Source organism: Heptranchias perlo, chromosome 8 (assembly GCF_035084215.1).
Source record: "Heptranchias perlo isolate sHepPer1 chromosome 8, sHepPer1.hap1, whole genome shotgun sequence".
Lineage (NCBI taxonomy): Eukaryota > Metazoa > Chordata > Chondrichthyes > Hexanchiformes > Hexanchidae > Heptranchias > Heptranchias perlo.
Window position 1 is genome coordinate 72,086,165 of NC_090332.1, and position 15,642 is coordinate 72,101,806.

Consider the following 15,642-nt stretch of genomic DNA (forward strand, 5'->3'; position numbering starts at 1 on the left):
ACTATCCTTTACTCTAGTGATACTTGTCCCTCCCAGTCCTCTGTGCACCTTGTTACTTTTCTCTAATGTTTCATCCTGTTGCCCACCCCCCCTGCCAAATTAAATTAAACCCTCCCCCACAGCACTGGTTAAGCTCCCGCGAGGACATTGATCCCCGTTCTATTGAGGTGCAACCCGTCCATCTTGAACAGATCCCTCCTGCCCCAGAACTGGTCCCAATGCCCCAGAAATTTGAAACCCTCCCTCCTGCACCATTGCTCCAGCCACGCATTAACCTGTCTTATCCTACTATTCCTTTACTGATTAGCACGTGGCACTGGGAGTAATCCAGAGATTACTACCTTTGAGGTCCTGCTTTATAACTTCCTCCCTAACTCCTGAAACTCTGACTGCAGGACCTCCACCCTTTTCCTTCCTATGTCATTGGTTCCCACATGGACCACGACTTCTGGCTGTTCCCCATCCCCCTTAAAATGTTCTACACCCTCTCAGTGATGTCCTTTACCCTGGCACCAGGGAGGCTACACACCACACCATGCATCAGCGGTTGCAGAAACACCTGTCTGTCCTCCTACTGAATTGCCTATAACAACTGCATGTCCTTCACCCCCCCTCCCCGCCACACCGTGCAGCCGAATCTCCCACTTTAAACCTAATTATAATTTGATTGGTATTATCCAGATGTTCCCCCACTGAAACACACTCCACTTGCCCTACTTCATTGCCCAGAACTAGATCCAGCACTGCTTCCTTCCTCGTTGGGCTAGAAACATACTGATTAAGAAAGTTCTCCTGTACACATTTTAGGAATTCTTCACCCCCCCCCGCCCTTGCTCTTTACACTACTTTTTCCCCAGTCTATATTAGGGTAATCGAAGTCCCCTACTATTACTGCTCTATTATTTTTACATTTCTCTGATATTTGCCTACAGATTTGCTCCTCTATCTCCTTCTCACTATTTGGGGGTCGATAGTAAATACCCAGCAATGCAACAGCTCCTTTTCTGATCCTTAACTCTAACCAAATAGATTCAGTCTTTGAACCCTCTACTATGTCATTCCTCTGGAGAATTGTAAGATTATCCTTAATCAATACTGCCTCCCACACCCTCCCACCCTCCTTGCTTTTTTCCTTCCTCATCCCTCCTAAATACATTGTATTGTATATTTACTTTTATATCAAAATATACTTTATTTCATAGAGTTTAAAGATACACACAGTTCAATATAATATCACAATTCCAAAGCAACACAGTTCAAAACAATACAATACAGATCGTACACAATACGATCCCAATATTACAATTCAAACACAGTACATATCTTATGATACGTGGTGTACAATACAAGGGTGGGGTGGCCTTACATGGTGGCCTTTCCCCATAGAGCTGTTGCGTAGGCCGCACCTCGCCTCAGTGCGTCCCGCAGCACATACTCCCGGACCTTAGAGTGTGCCAGTCGGCAACACTTGATCGTGGACAACTCCTTCAGCTGGAAGACCAGCAGGTTTCGGGCGGGCCAAAGGGCCTCCTTCACCGAATTGTTGGTCTTCCAGCCGCAGGTGATATCTGTCTCGTTGGGCGTTGTGGGGATGAACCGGGACAGATACCAACGCACCTCTCTCCACACCTTCTGCGCGAAGGGGCAGTCCATCAGGAGGTGGAAGGCAGTCTCATCCCCAGTGCACCCTTGAGGGCTGCTCACATTGGCGCTGAGATTCCATGCGTGCAGGAAAGACCACACTTTCTCACCACCATCCAAGCTACGTCCTGGTGCCTGTTGGTCAGTTCCAGCGATGAGATGTTCTGCCAAAAGGCTTTGACCGTCTGGTCAGGGAAGAAACCGAACAAGTCCACCCTCTCCGTTCCTTGCAAGACTCTGAGAAGGTTTTATGTCGACTACTGTCTGACAGCCTTGTGGTCAAAGGGGTTCCTCCTCAGGAACTTCTCCATCTGGGACAGGTGGGAGGGCGGTCAAGCTGGATGGGACGTCCTGTGCCTGCTCGGCCAGTGTGGCCAGACCCAGCCTTCTCAGTATGTTGGACAGGTAGAAACTCAGCATGTAGTGACACTTGGTGTTTGCGTACTGGGGCTCTACACAAATCCTGAGGCAGGCACACACAAAGGTGACCATCAGGATCAGAGCGATGTTAGGGTCGCTCTTCCCCACTTTGTCTGGGGGCTTCTACATGGTGGTCTTGTGGACGCGTTCTACCTTGGACCTCCAGATAAAGTGGTAGATAGCTCGGGTGACTGTGACGGCGGTGTTGAGGGGAATGGTCCAGACCCTGGCCACGTAGAGCATCACTGCGAGTGCCTCACACCTTATCACCAGGTTCCTGCTGGTTAAGGAGAAGGATTACCCCACCCACATACCAAGCTTCTGTTTGGCCTTGGTAATCCGTTCCTCCCAGTTCTTTGTGCAGGCCAGGGGCCCCCAGAACCACATCCCCAGCACTTTCAGGTGGTCAGGCCTGATGGTGAAGGGAACAAGGGATCGGGCCTCCCACCTGCCAAAGATCATGGCCTCGCTTTTGCTTCGGTTCACTCTGGCCCCCGAGGTCAGTTCGAAACGGTCACAGATGCCCATCAGTGTGAGGTCCGACTGCTGATCGGAGAGACGGTGACGGCGTCCATGTCCATGCCTGAGAGTCTCCGCTGCCTGGGATCGTCACCTCCGTGATATCTGCGTCCTTCCTGAAGGATGCGGCAAACAGCTCAATACAACATATCCCTGTACACTTCCAGTAGGTCTGGGCCTATCCAGTCCCACAGAGCCAAGTACACCTCGATTGGTAAGCCATCACTTCCAGGAGTTCTACTCTTCTCGAAGGACCGGATGGATGTTGTCAGCTCGTCCAAGGTCAGTGGCCGATCCGTGCTCTCCGGCTCGCCGTCCTCTAAAAAGACCTCCAGCACCTCCCAAGATCTCATTGAAACATACAAAATTCTTAAAGGGCTCGACAGGGTAGTTGCAGGGAGGATGTTTCCCCTGGTTGGGGAGTCTAGAACCGGGGGTCACAGTCTCAGAATAAGGGGTGGGCCATTTAGGACTGAGATGAGGAGAAATTTCTTCACTCAGAGGGTAGTGAATCTTTGGAATTCTCAACCCCAGAGGGCTGTGGAGGCTCAGTCATTGAGTACATTCAAAACAGAGATCGATAGACTTCTAGATATTAAAGTCATCAAGGGATATGGGGATGGTGCAGGAAAATGGCATTGAGGTAGAAGATCAGCCATGATCTATGGCAGAGCAGGCTCGAGGGGCCGGATGGCCTATTCCTGCTCCTATTTCTTATGTTCCATCCGCTCGCTCCAGAGGGTCGGGACATACACATCGATCAGTCGGAGTGGGGTGTTCTTGTATAGAATGTCTACTACGAGCAGGCGGCCCCTCCACCACCTCCTTAACCTCGGTGTTGGTGAATTGACCTCGCAGCAGAATCCCCAGGCCTGAGGAACGACAATCGTTGCCTTCCGACCAGATTGACTGCCCGTGGGTCCACGTATGTGACCACTGCCAGTAGTTGCTGAGGTGCGGGATCCCGCACTCCTGCAAGAACAGCAGGTCCCTCTTGACTCTGGATAGGTAGTCCAGGGTCGCGGCACATCGCCTAGTCGATTTGATCCTACGCACGTTTATGGATCCAATTTTTAAATCCATTTTAAAGTAAAAGGAAACAAAACATTCAGGTCTTACTATTGCATCAGTCTGGGGTCTACATTACCGGCCATTTGGGACCCTGGGTTCAGATTCTGCATTTGTGTGGTGTGCTGGAACTTCTGGACGGTCCTTGGGCTGAGGAAGGAGGCCTGTCCTCCGTTGGGGGAGGGTCCTCGGGGGTCGACGGCGGGGTCTTGTGGGGTGGTGTGTCCGTGAGATCCACAACCAGGTCCGGCTCCTCGTCCGTCGCAGAGAGATCGCTCTCCGCGTCCGCTGTGTTGCACTCGGTTGCCCGGAGTTTGGGGACCTCGCTCTCCGGGTTGCTGCTGCCGGGGTCCCGGAGTTGGGGTGTGCTGGGCATGTCGCTGCTCCTGGTGCCCTGGAGCTGAGTGTTGCTGCTCCCAGGTTCCTGGAGTTGGAGCGCCTTGTCTGTGTCTCTGGTCACTGTCGCGTTTTGCCTCTTCCTTTGATGAAGGTGAGGCTCCCCCCACTTTCCATGGTCATCGTCCGAGGAGGTGTCGCTGTTGTCTGTTGGGGTCTCTAAGCTCCTCTTGCTGCTGGCCGCACCTTTGGCGTTCGTGCCTCTGGTCCTGCGGGACTTCCTCTTTTTCTTTGCTTGTATCATCCATCCTTCATCCGTCCCTGGTTCACCTTCCATTGGCTCTGCGTTCTCAGGGGTAGTTTCGGGGCTGGGTGTCAGGGTTTGGTTGTTTTCCTCGACTCTGCCTCTCTGCTCTTTGTCCTCCTCCTGGTCGTTGGCCCTTTCACGTGGGACCACAGCGAGGGGGAGGGGTCTGGCCTCCTTTGGGGGAGCTACGACTGCTGCTCTCTTCTCCTGCGTCACCTCGCCTCTCGCTGCCCGTGCAGAACTAGTCTATGGTTTGGACAGGCTTCTCCGCACAGGTTGCGGCACTTAGCCTCCTGACAGTCCAGTGTCTGGTGGCCCTCCTTCCTGCAGTTCCTACAGATCACCGCCTTGCAGGAAGCTGCTTCGTGCCCGTGTTTTCCGCAGGATCGGCGCGCTCTGGGCTGCCCCGGGTACACTGCGTACCCTCGACTCATCCCAATCGTGAAGCTTGATGGTAGGTGGATAATGTTTCTATTGGTGTCCGCCCTCAGCTTCTCCTGGATGTTCCTCTTGCTGGTCCCGATCCCGTGCATGTCCGCGATGTCGATGCTCCGCTCCGTCCACAAATCACTTGAGGAACATCAGCACATCCACGACGGGCACATGCGGGTTGAACATGTGAACCGATGGCGTCTGTTCCTTCTCCTGCAGGAGCGCGAAGAGCGGTTCCGCGTTGAGGAGCGACAACAGCGTTTCCTTCCCGTTCTCCTTGAAAGCCTGGGACATCTTCAGGCATCCTTTGACGGTCTGGAAAGTCACGTCGAAATAGCCGCTCCTCGGGAAGTCCTGCAGGCAGAAGATGTCTGCTGGCACGAATCCACAGGCTCCCAACAGTACCTTCCTCACAAAAATATCCCATTGCCATGGCATGGCTCTTCATCTTTGTGGTCAGCTTGACCATGTTGCTCACCCTATGCCCTAGAACCTCTGCTCGCCACATCAGCTGTGAAAAAAGAACCGTACACCTTACTGGAAAATGTCACAATGTCTTCACCTTCGACAACCAGTTCTTTACCCAAACACACGGAACATGTCAGTAAAACTACAAACAAATTACACCTCGTTCTGGGAGATCCACCCTATGCACCACAGATTCTCCCAAGCCAAATAAGTCTACTATTAGTTTGAACACAAGCCCCACCAAAAGCAGGGCCTCAAAAAATTGCTTAAAACTCCGAGTGTTCCTCTCCACGGAAATCTTTAGTAAAAGGCAATTTTATTTTTCATTAAAATATACTTTATTCATAAAATTTGCAGCAATATATACAATACAGTTGTCATATCACATTCCAAATGTACACAATACAGATTATACAATTTGCAGGTTACATCAAGTACAGTTCAATGAACACATTGTACATAATTACAGTTCATGACACTCTTGGGTGCCTCATTGCATTACACTCAATACAGATTATTGATAACAGATTCTTTTTTTTTCAGGAAAATTTTTTTATTGGTCTTAAACAAATGTACAATTTACAGGGAAAGGTAGAAAGCTGAAACAAAAAGAAGTCACAAAAAGCAGGTTCCTAACGTAGTCGTCCACCCTCTGGAAATAGGCGAGTAATGCAGCGTCGGCACAGCTAATTTTGGATGTTCCAATGTTTCCCTGTTACTTCTTGCCTGACTTCTTAATGCCTCATGCAATGAGTGACCCTTTGCGTGCAGCTTTTATTTTCATCTCATCAAGCTTTTTCTGCTCCTCCTTCTTCTTCTGTTTGAAAGCAATATCATCCTCATCCATTTTCTTGTTGGGATTATTGATTACAGATTCATTAATTTTTTTTTCATTAAAATATACTTTATTCATAAAATTTGCAGCAATACATACAATACAGTTGTCATATCACATTCCAAACGTACACAATACAGATTATACAATTTGCAGGTTACATCAAGTACAGTTCAATGAACACATTGTACATAATTACAGTTCATGACACTCTAGGGTGCCTCATTGCATTACAGTCAATACAGATTATTGATTACAGATTCATTACAGGTACATTACAGATTCATTACAGGTACATTACATCAATTTGAATTTTACATTCTGCCCGGTGGGGGGGGGGTTTCCCTGATTGCAGCCCCTCAGTATACAATGGTGGGAAGGCTCTAAACGGTTACCTTTCCCCACAGAGCCTTTGCGGCGGCCGCACCCAGCCTCAGGGCGTCCCTGAGCACGTAGTCCTGGACCTTGGAATGTGCCAGTCTGCAACACTCAGTCGGGGACAGCGCGCGGTGGCATTGAGAGTCCGGGAGTGCATGAAGGATCTGACAGGAAGGGCCCTTCTCACCACCAGCCAAGCTAGGTCTTGGTGCTTGTTTGAAAGTTCTGGTGATGAGGTGTTCTGCCAAATGACATTGACAGTCTGCTCAGGGAACCAACCGACAGGATCCACCATCTCTTTTTCCCGCAGTGTCTCGAGGACGTTACGTGCGGACCACTCACTGATCGCCTTGAGGTCGAAAGTTTTTTTTTGCATAAACTTTTTTTTTCAAAAAATATACTTTATTCATAAAATTTGCAGCAGTTCATACAATACAGTTGTCATCTCACATTCCAAACGTACACAATAAAGATTATGCAATTTGCAGGTTACATCAAGTACAGTTCAATGAAACACATTGGACATAATTACAGTTCATGCCACTCTAGGGTGCCTCATTGTATCACAATCAATACAGGTGATTCATTACAGATACATTACAGATTTATTGCGGGTACATTACATCAATTTGAATTTTACATTCAGCCTGAGGGGGTTTTTCCCTGATTGCATCCCCTCAGTATAAAATGGCGGGAAGGCTCTAAACAGTCGCCTTTCCCCACAGGGCCTTTGCGGCGGCCGCACCCATCCTCAGTGTGTCCCTGAGCACGGAGTCCTGGACCTTGGAATGTGCCAGTCTGCAACACTCGGTCGAGGACAGCTCTGTGCACTGGAAGACCAGCAAGTTTCGGGCAGACCAAAGGGCGTCTTTCACCGAGTTGATTGTCTTCCAGCAGCAGTTGATGTCCATCTCGGTGTGCGTCCCTGGGAACAGCCCGTAGAGCACAGAGTCCTGTGTTATGGAACTGCTCGGGACGAACCTGGACAGATACCACTGCATCTCTCTCCAGACCTTCTTTGCAAAGGCGCATTCCAGAAGGAGATGGGTGACGGTCTTGTCTCCACCGCAGCCTCCTCGGGGACAGCGCGCGGTGGCGCTGAGACTCCGTGAGTACATGAAGGATCTGACGGGAAGGGCCCTTCTCACCACCAGCCAAGCTAGGTCTTGGTGCTTGTTTGAAATCTCTGGCGATGAGGCATTCTGCCAAATCACATTGACAGTCTGCTCGGGGAACCAACCGACAGGATCCACCATCTCCTTTTCCCGCAGGGTCTCAAGGACGTTACGTGCGGACCACTTACTGATCACCTTGTGGTCAAAGGTGTTTTTTTGCATAAACTTTTCGACGAAGGATAGGTGGGGCGGAACGGTCCAACTGGACGGAGAGTTCCGTGGCAGCGTGGCCAGGCCCATCCTTCTCAACACCGGGGACAGGTAGAACCTCAGCACGTAATGACACTTTGAGTTTGCGTACCGAGGGTCTATGCACAGCTTGATGCAGCTGCACACGAAAGTGGCCATCAGGATGAGGGCGACATTGGGCACGCCTTTCCCCACTTTCTCCGGAGATTTGTACATCGTGTCCCTGTGGATGCGGTCCATTTTTGATCTCCAGATAAAGTGGAAGATGGCTCGGGTGACTGTCGCAGCGCAGGAGCGAGGTATGGGCCGGACCTGTGCCACGTACAGCAACACCGAGAGCACTTCGCACCTGATGACCAGGTTCTTGCCCACGATCGAGAGGGATCGTCGATCCCACAGTCCCAGTTTCTGCTTCACCTCAGAAATACGCTCCTTCCAGTTCTTGGTGTATGCCCCGGCCTCCCCGAACCAGATCCCCACCACCTTCAGGTAATCCGACCTGACGGTGAAGGGGACAAAGGATCGGTCGGTCCAGTTCCCAAAGAACATGGCCTCGCTCTTGGTACGATTTACCCTGGCCCCTGAAGCCAGTTCGAACTGGTCGCAGATGCTCATCAATCTGCGGACTGACAGCTGATCCGAGCAAAAGAGGGTGATGTCGTCCATGTACAGGGAGGCCTTGACCTGAGTGCCTCTGCTGCCTGGGATCGTCACCCCTCTTATGCCCGCATCCTTCCTGATGGACTCGGCAAAGGGTTCGATGCAGCACACGAACAAGACGGAGGAGAGAGGACAGCCCTGCCCGACTCCAGATTTGATCGGAAAGCTTTCTGATTCCCACAGATAGAAACTCAGCACGTAGTGACACTTGATGTTTGCGTACTGGGGCTCTACACACATCCTGAGGTGATCATCTTGGCCCTCAAAGGTGGCCATCAAGATCAGGGCGGCATTGGGGACACCCCGCCCCGCCTTTGTCTGGGGGCTTGTACATGGTGACTTTTTTTAACTTCAAAATATACTTTATTTCATAGAATTTAAAGATACACCCAGTTCAATGTAAATATCACAATTCCAAACCAGTACAATTCAAACCAAAACACTGCAGATCGTACACAAAGTGATCTCATTATTACTATTCAAACACAGTATTTCTTATGACTCATGGTGTACAATACAAAGTGGGATGGCCTTACATGGTGGCCTTTCCCCATGGAGCCTTTGCGTAGGTCGCACCTCACCTCAGTGCATTCCGCAGCATGTACTCCTGGACCTTGGTGTGTGCCAGTTGGCAACCCTCGGGCGAGGACAACTCCTTCAGCTGGAAGACCAGCACGTTTCGGGCAGACCAAAGGGCCTCCTTCACTGAGTTGATGGTCTTCCAGCCGCAGGTGATATCTATCTCTGTGTGCGTCCTGGGGACAGGAAGGCCGTACTGCCTGTGGGCTTTGAGACACACAGCCCGGCATAAAAGGATTTGCTGATCCTCAGTATATCGGCCTGCGAGGACGTCAGCGAGCCGTCTTCCTCTTTCAGGCTGCTGATCACAGGGGTCTCTGTGCAGCTTCTGGAAGAAGAAGTGTGAGCACTTCTCGCCCTGCTCCATGGAGCGGATTCTGGACCGGAAGATGTTCTGCGAGGCCTCGGAGGCGAAGACCGAGGCTTGCTGGCCCTTCACCTCTCTGAGTTCCTCCTCGACATCGACCCCCATCGACTGCAGCTGGAGTCGACCCTGCATGCTTTTCTGGAGCTGTGACACTTCCCTCTGAGTCTCCTGTGGAGTCGAAGAGGGGTTTCGCAGTTCTCCAACATGAGTAATCCCTCTTTAGTTTCTTAAAGTTCTCTGGGGTCAACAGTCTCATGTTCACCTTCCATATCCCCCTCCCGCCCTCTGGTCCTCCTGCGATTGATAGTCGGCAAGTAGGAAGCAGTAGTCAGAGAAGAACACCGGCTGGACGTCGGTGGATCTGACCTTGAGCGTTGGGGACACGAATTGGACGTCTAGCCTGGAACAGACGGACCAGTCTGGCCTGGGCCAAGTATATCTTCACCACGCTCCATCTGCAGGGCTGTTGAAAGCGTCTTGAATGTGTTGCCCAGTATCCCGTCAGCCCTTCTGGATGTCCAGCTGCATCAATTACACAGTCCACGTGTCCAGCAAGAACAAATGGCCGAAAGGTCCACAGCAGCATCTGGAGAGAATAGAACCAGCTACTATCTCGGGGCGTGCACATTGATTATTCTGAATTTCTGCTACTGGCCCCCGTCACCTCAATGGTGAATTGGCCACGTGGAAGCAGAAGACAGAAAACTGAAAATTATCACCCACCGACCAGCAGGTACAACCACTTCACACAGTGAAACCAAAAACTTCTTTCACCACAGTCTGTTATTAATTTGAAAACAAGCCCCACCAGAAGCAGGGCCTCAAAAAATTGCTTAAAACTCCGAGTGTTCATCTCCACGGAAATCTTTAGTAAAAGGCGAAAGATTTATACGATCTGAAGAGAAACCAGAGTGTACTGAAGAAAATCACTCGCTCTACTCTCACCCACCGCGCGCTTACCTCTTTAACATTGTACTGAGCTACTATCGACTGTCGACATCGACACCAGAGAAAGTCAATTTTTTTCCGAAATAGATGTTATTATAAAAACTACCCAAAAACTCTCGATATCTTCGACAGAAAGAGGAATAACTTTTCACATTTCTCAAAGCATTCTGGTTATGCAAATAAGAGGGCGGGGCCTCTCCCGCTGCATCAGCCGCCCTTGTTTGCTGCAAGGAGTCGCACAACACCAGGTTATCGTCCAACAGCTTAATTTGAAATCACAAGCTTTCGGAGCTTTGCTCCTTCGTCACCAGCACTGCATTCTGGTATTTGCAGTTTTACTCCAACTTTTTGAGGGTCAGAATTTAGGGAGGATGGGTCCTGTTTTAGTATTTTTTTTAAATTTCAAAATATAGTTTATTTCATAGAATTTAAAGATACACACAGTTCAATGTAAAAATCACAATTCTAAGCGATACAGTTCAAAACAACACAACACAGATCATACACAATACGATCACATTATTACAATTCAAAACACAGTACACATCATCGAATTATGGAAAGGTTACAGCACGGAAGGAGGCCATTCGGCCCATCGAGTCCGCGCTGGCTCTATGCAAGAGCAATCCGGCTAGTCCCACTCCCCCATCCTTTCCCCTAAGCTCTAGAAATTTTTTCCTTTCGTGTACTTAACCAGTTCCCATTGAAGGCCATGATTGAATCTGCCTCCACCACCTCTTCTGGTAGTCCATTCCAGCTCCTAACCACTCGCTGTGTTAAGAAAGTTTTTCCTCATGTCACCTTTGGTTCTTTTGCCAATCACCTTAAATCTATGTCCTCTGGTTCTTGACCCTCCGCAAATGGGAACAGTTTCTCTCTATCTACTCTGTCTAGACCCATCATGATTTTGAATACCTCTATCAAATCTCCTCGCAACCGTCTCTGCTTGTTTGACAATCCAATCCCGTCATTACAATTCAAACCACAGTACATATCTTCTTATACATTCTGTACAATACAAAGGTGGCCTTACACGGTGGCCTTACCCCATGGAGCCTTTGTGTGGGTCCGGGAACGCCTCGATTTTAAAATTCATATCCTTGTTTTCAAATCCCTCCTTGACCTCACCCCTCCTGTCTCTGTAACCTCCTCCAGCCCTACAAACCTCCGAGATCTCTGCGCTCCTCCAATTCTGGCCTATTGCTCATCTCCGATTTTAATTTTTTTTTCAAAAAATATATTTTATTCATAAAATTTGTAGCAAAAACATACAATACAGTTGTCATATCACATTCCAATCATACACAATACAGATTATACAATTTGCAGGTTATATCAAGTACAGTTCAATGAACACATTGTGCATAATTACAGTTCATGACACTCTGGGGTGATTCATTACAAGTACATTACAGCAATTTGAATTTTACATTCTGCCCCGGGGGGTGGGGTTTCCCTGATTGCAGCCCCTTGGTATACAATGGCGGGAAGGCTCTAAATGGTTGCCTTTCCCCACAGAGCCTTTGCGGCGGCCGCATCCAGCTTCAGTGCGTCCCTGAGCACGTAGTCCTGGACCTTGGAATGTGCCAGTCTGCAACACTCGGTCGAGGACAGCTCCGTGCACTGGAAGACCAGCAGGTTTCCGGCAGACCAAAGGGCGTCTTTCACCGAGTTGATGGTCTTCCAGCAGCAGTTGATGTCCGTCTCATTGTGCGTCCCCGGGAACAGCCCGTAGAGCACAGAGTCCTGTGTTACGGAGCTGCTAGGGACGAACCTGGACAGATACCACTGCATCTCTCTCCAGACCTCCTTTGCAAAGGCACATTCCAGAAGGAGATGGGTGATGGTTTTGTCTGCACCGCAGCCTCCTCGGGGACAATGTGCGGTGGCGCTGAGAGTCTGGGAGTGCATGAAGGATCTGACAGGAAAGGCCCTTCTCACCACCAGCCAAGCTATGTCTTGGTGCTTGTTTGAAAGTTCTGGCCATGAGGTGTTCTGCCCAATGACATTGACAGTCTGCTCGGGGAACCAACTGACAGGATCCATCGTCTCTTTTTCCCGCAGGGTCTCAAGGACGTTACATGCGGACCATTTACTGATCGCCTTGAGGTCGAAAGTGTTTTTTTGCATAAACTTTTCGACGAGGGACAGGTGGGGCGGAACGGCCAGACCTGTGCCAAGTACAGCAACACCGAGAGCACCTCACACCTGATGACCAGATTTTTGCTCACAATCAAGAGGGATCGTTGATCCCACAGTCCCAGTTTCTGCTTTACCTTGCTCCAACTCTTGCCAATTGTGCAACCCCCACTTTCTTAGCCCCTCAATTGCTGGCCATGCCTCAGCCATCTAGGCCCTAAGAATTCCCTCCATAAACCTCCCCAACTCTCTGCTCCTTTAAGGCGCTCCTTTGACCAAGTTTTTGGTCACTTGTCCTTTTGTCTTCTTCTTTGACTCAGTGGTGAGAAGGGCCCTTCCTGTCAGATCCTTCATGCACTCCTGGACTCTCAGCACCACCGCACACTGTCCCCGAGGAGGCTGCGGTGCAGACGAAACCGTCACCCATCTCCTTCTGGAATGCGCCTTTGCAAAGAAGGTCTGGAGTACGTTTGGAATGTGATATGACAACTGTACTGTATGTTTTGCTACAAATTTTATGAATAAAGTGTATTTTTTGAAAAAAAACGCAGAGTTCTCAGAGGGTTGTGTAGCTGGAGGAAGTTATGGTGATCGGGAGGGAGCGAGGCCATGGAGCGATTCGAACACGAGGATGAGAATTTAATCTCATCTTCAAAATCCACCTTGGCCTCACCACACTCTACTTCACAACTCCTCCAGCCTTACATCTCATCCTGCACTATGACTCCACCCTCTGAACATCACCTCCTCCCTCTACCCATGATGTGGAGATGCCGGTGATGGACTGGGGTGGACAAATGTAAGGAATCTTACAACACCAGGTTATAGTCCAACAAATTTATTTTAAAATCACAAGCTTGCGGAGATTATCCCCTTCGTCAGATGAACGAGTGAAAAGTTTCTCAAATCGCATATCTTATACTATGCTGGGACAGCATCACACCAATCAAAAGGTGTCGTTGTTATTCAAACAGGCCAGTCATGGAGAACAGCACGTCCCAGTACACTGGATATACATTGTGTCAATTACACAGACAGGCAGAAAGAAACCCAAAATGGCAGAGAGAGAGAGAGGGAATATTAAAAAACATAATTTTTTTACCCCTTTTTGCTGGTGGGGTTACGTGTAGCGTGACATGAACCCAAGATCCCGGTTGAGGCTGTCCTCATGGGTGCGGAACTTGGCTATCAACTTCTGCTCGACGATTTTGCGTTGTCATGTGTCTCGAAGGCCGCCTTGGAGAACGCTTACCCGAAGATCGGTGGCTGAATGTCCTTGACTGCTAAAGTGTTCCCTGACTGGGAGGGAACCCTCCTGTTTGGCGATTGTTGTGTGGTGTCCGTTCATCCGTTGTCGCAGCGTCTGCATGGTCTCGCCAATGTACCATGCTCCGGGGCATCCTTTCCTGCAACGTTTGAGGTAGACAACGTTGGCCGAGTCACAGGAGTATGAACCATGTACCTGGTGGGTGGTGTCCTCTCGTGTGATGGTGGTATCCGTGTCGATGATCTGGCATGTCTTGCAGAGGTTGCCGTGGCAGGGTTGTGTGGTGTCGTGGACGCTGTTCTCCTGAAAACTGGGTAACTTGCTGCGAACGATGGTCTGTTTGAGGTTGGGTGGCTGTTTAAAGGCGAGTAGTGGAGGCGTGGGGATGGCCTTATCGAGGTGTTCGTTGTTATCCTATTCCTCTACCCCACCAGTGGCGCGAGTCGGACTAAAATCAGTTTTACAGCACAGGAGGCTGCCACCCGGCCCGTGGTGCCGGTTATTTCAAACACACCCCGATTAGTCTAAAAAATTGATCCAAGCCGCCTCGAAACGATAAAAACAACCGCGTAGAGACACGACTAAAACATCACGTAAACCAAATCTTTCTTTCAATATTAAGTGAACCCCACAAAAGCAGGGTCTCAAAAAATTAATTAAAACTCCGAGTGTTCCTCTCCACGGAAATCTTTAGTAAAAGGCGAAAGATTTATACGATCTGAAGAGAAACCAGAGTGTACTGAATAAAACCACCCTCCCTACTCTCACCCACCGAGCGCTTACCTCTTTAACATTGTAGGGAGACACCATCGACAATCGCTATAATTAACACCAGAGGAAGTGCAAGTCAACCGAAATAGATTTTATTGTAATAGTATCTGAAAACTCACAATATCTTCGACAAAAAGAAGATTATAATTTTACCTTTCGCAAAGCATTCTGGTTATGCAAATGAGAGGGCGGGGCCTCTCCCGCTGCATCAGCCGCCCTTGTTGGTGATTGTGGTTCCCGCGCGGCTCAGTTGGCCCCAAGTTTATTATTTCTTCTCTTTCATTCACAAAGTGACTTTTCACATAATTTCTCGAGGAAAGGGAAGTCCAGTGTCTGGAGTAGTCAGCACTGCACTCTGGTATTTGCAGTGTAACCCCAACTTTTTAAGGGAGGATGGGTCCTATTTTAATATTTTTTATTTCAAAATATAGTTTATTTCATAAAATTTAAGGATACACACAGTTCAATGTAAATGTCAAAATTACAATTCAAAACAATGCGATACAGATCGTACAGACTACGATCCCATTATTACAATTCAAAGCACAGTATAGATCATCTAATACATTCTCTACATTACAAGGTCGGGTGGCCTTACACGGTGGCTTTGCCCCATAGAGCCTTTGCGTAGGCCGCACCTCGCTTCAGTGCGTCCCGCAGCACGTACTCCTGGACCTTGGAGTGTGCCTTGGAATCGGCAACACTCAGTCGTGGACAACTCCATCACCTGGAAGACCAGCAGGTTTCAGGCAGACCAAAGGGCCTCCTTCACTGAGTTGATGGTCTTCCAGCGATCTGTCTCAGAGTGCATGCCGGGGAACAACCCGTAGAGCACAGAGTCCTGTGTTACCGAGCTGTTGGGGATGAACCGGAACAGATACCAATGCATCTCTCCCCACACCTTCTGCCTGAAGGGGCAGTCCACCAGGTGGTGAAGGACGGTCTCGCCCCTGCCGCAGCCTCGAGGGCTGCTTGCGGTGGCGCTGAGATTCCGTGCATGTTGGAAAGACCGCACAGGGAGGGCCCTTTTCACCTCCATCCAAGCTACATCCTGGTGCCTATTGTTCAGTTCCGGCAACGAGACGTTCTGCCAAATGGCTTCGACCATCTGGTCAGGGAACTGCCCAATCGGTTCCATTCCTC

At 49.5% G+C, this 15,642-nt stretch overlaps 2 non-coding genes across 2 annotated transcripts; both read right to left on the reverse strand.

Annotated features, from left to right (window-relative positions):
* Positions 1-10,174: 10,174 nt before the first annotated feature.
* LOC137324864 (U5 spliceosomal RNA) lies at positions 10,175-10,289 on the reverse strand. The gene has a single exon (XR_010963741.1). It is a non-coding gene; the product is annotated as a U5 spliceosomal RNA (small nuclear RNA).
* Positions 10,290-14,352: 4,063 nt separating this feature from the next.
* Positions 14,353-14,466, reverse strand: LOC137324858 (U5 spliceosomal RNA). The gene has a single exon (XR_010963734.1). It is a non-coding gene; the product is annotated as a U5 spliceosomal RNA (small nuclear RNA).
* Between the last annotated feature and the right edge of the window lie 1,176 nt (positions 14,467-15,642).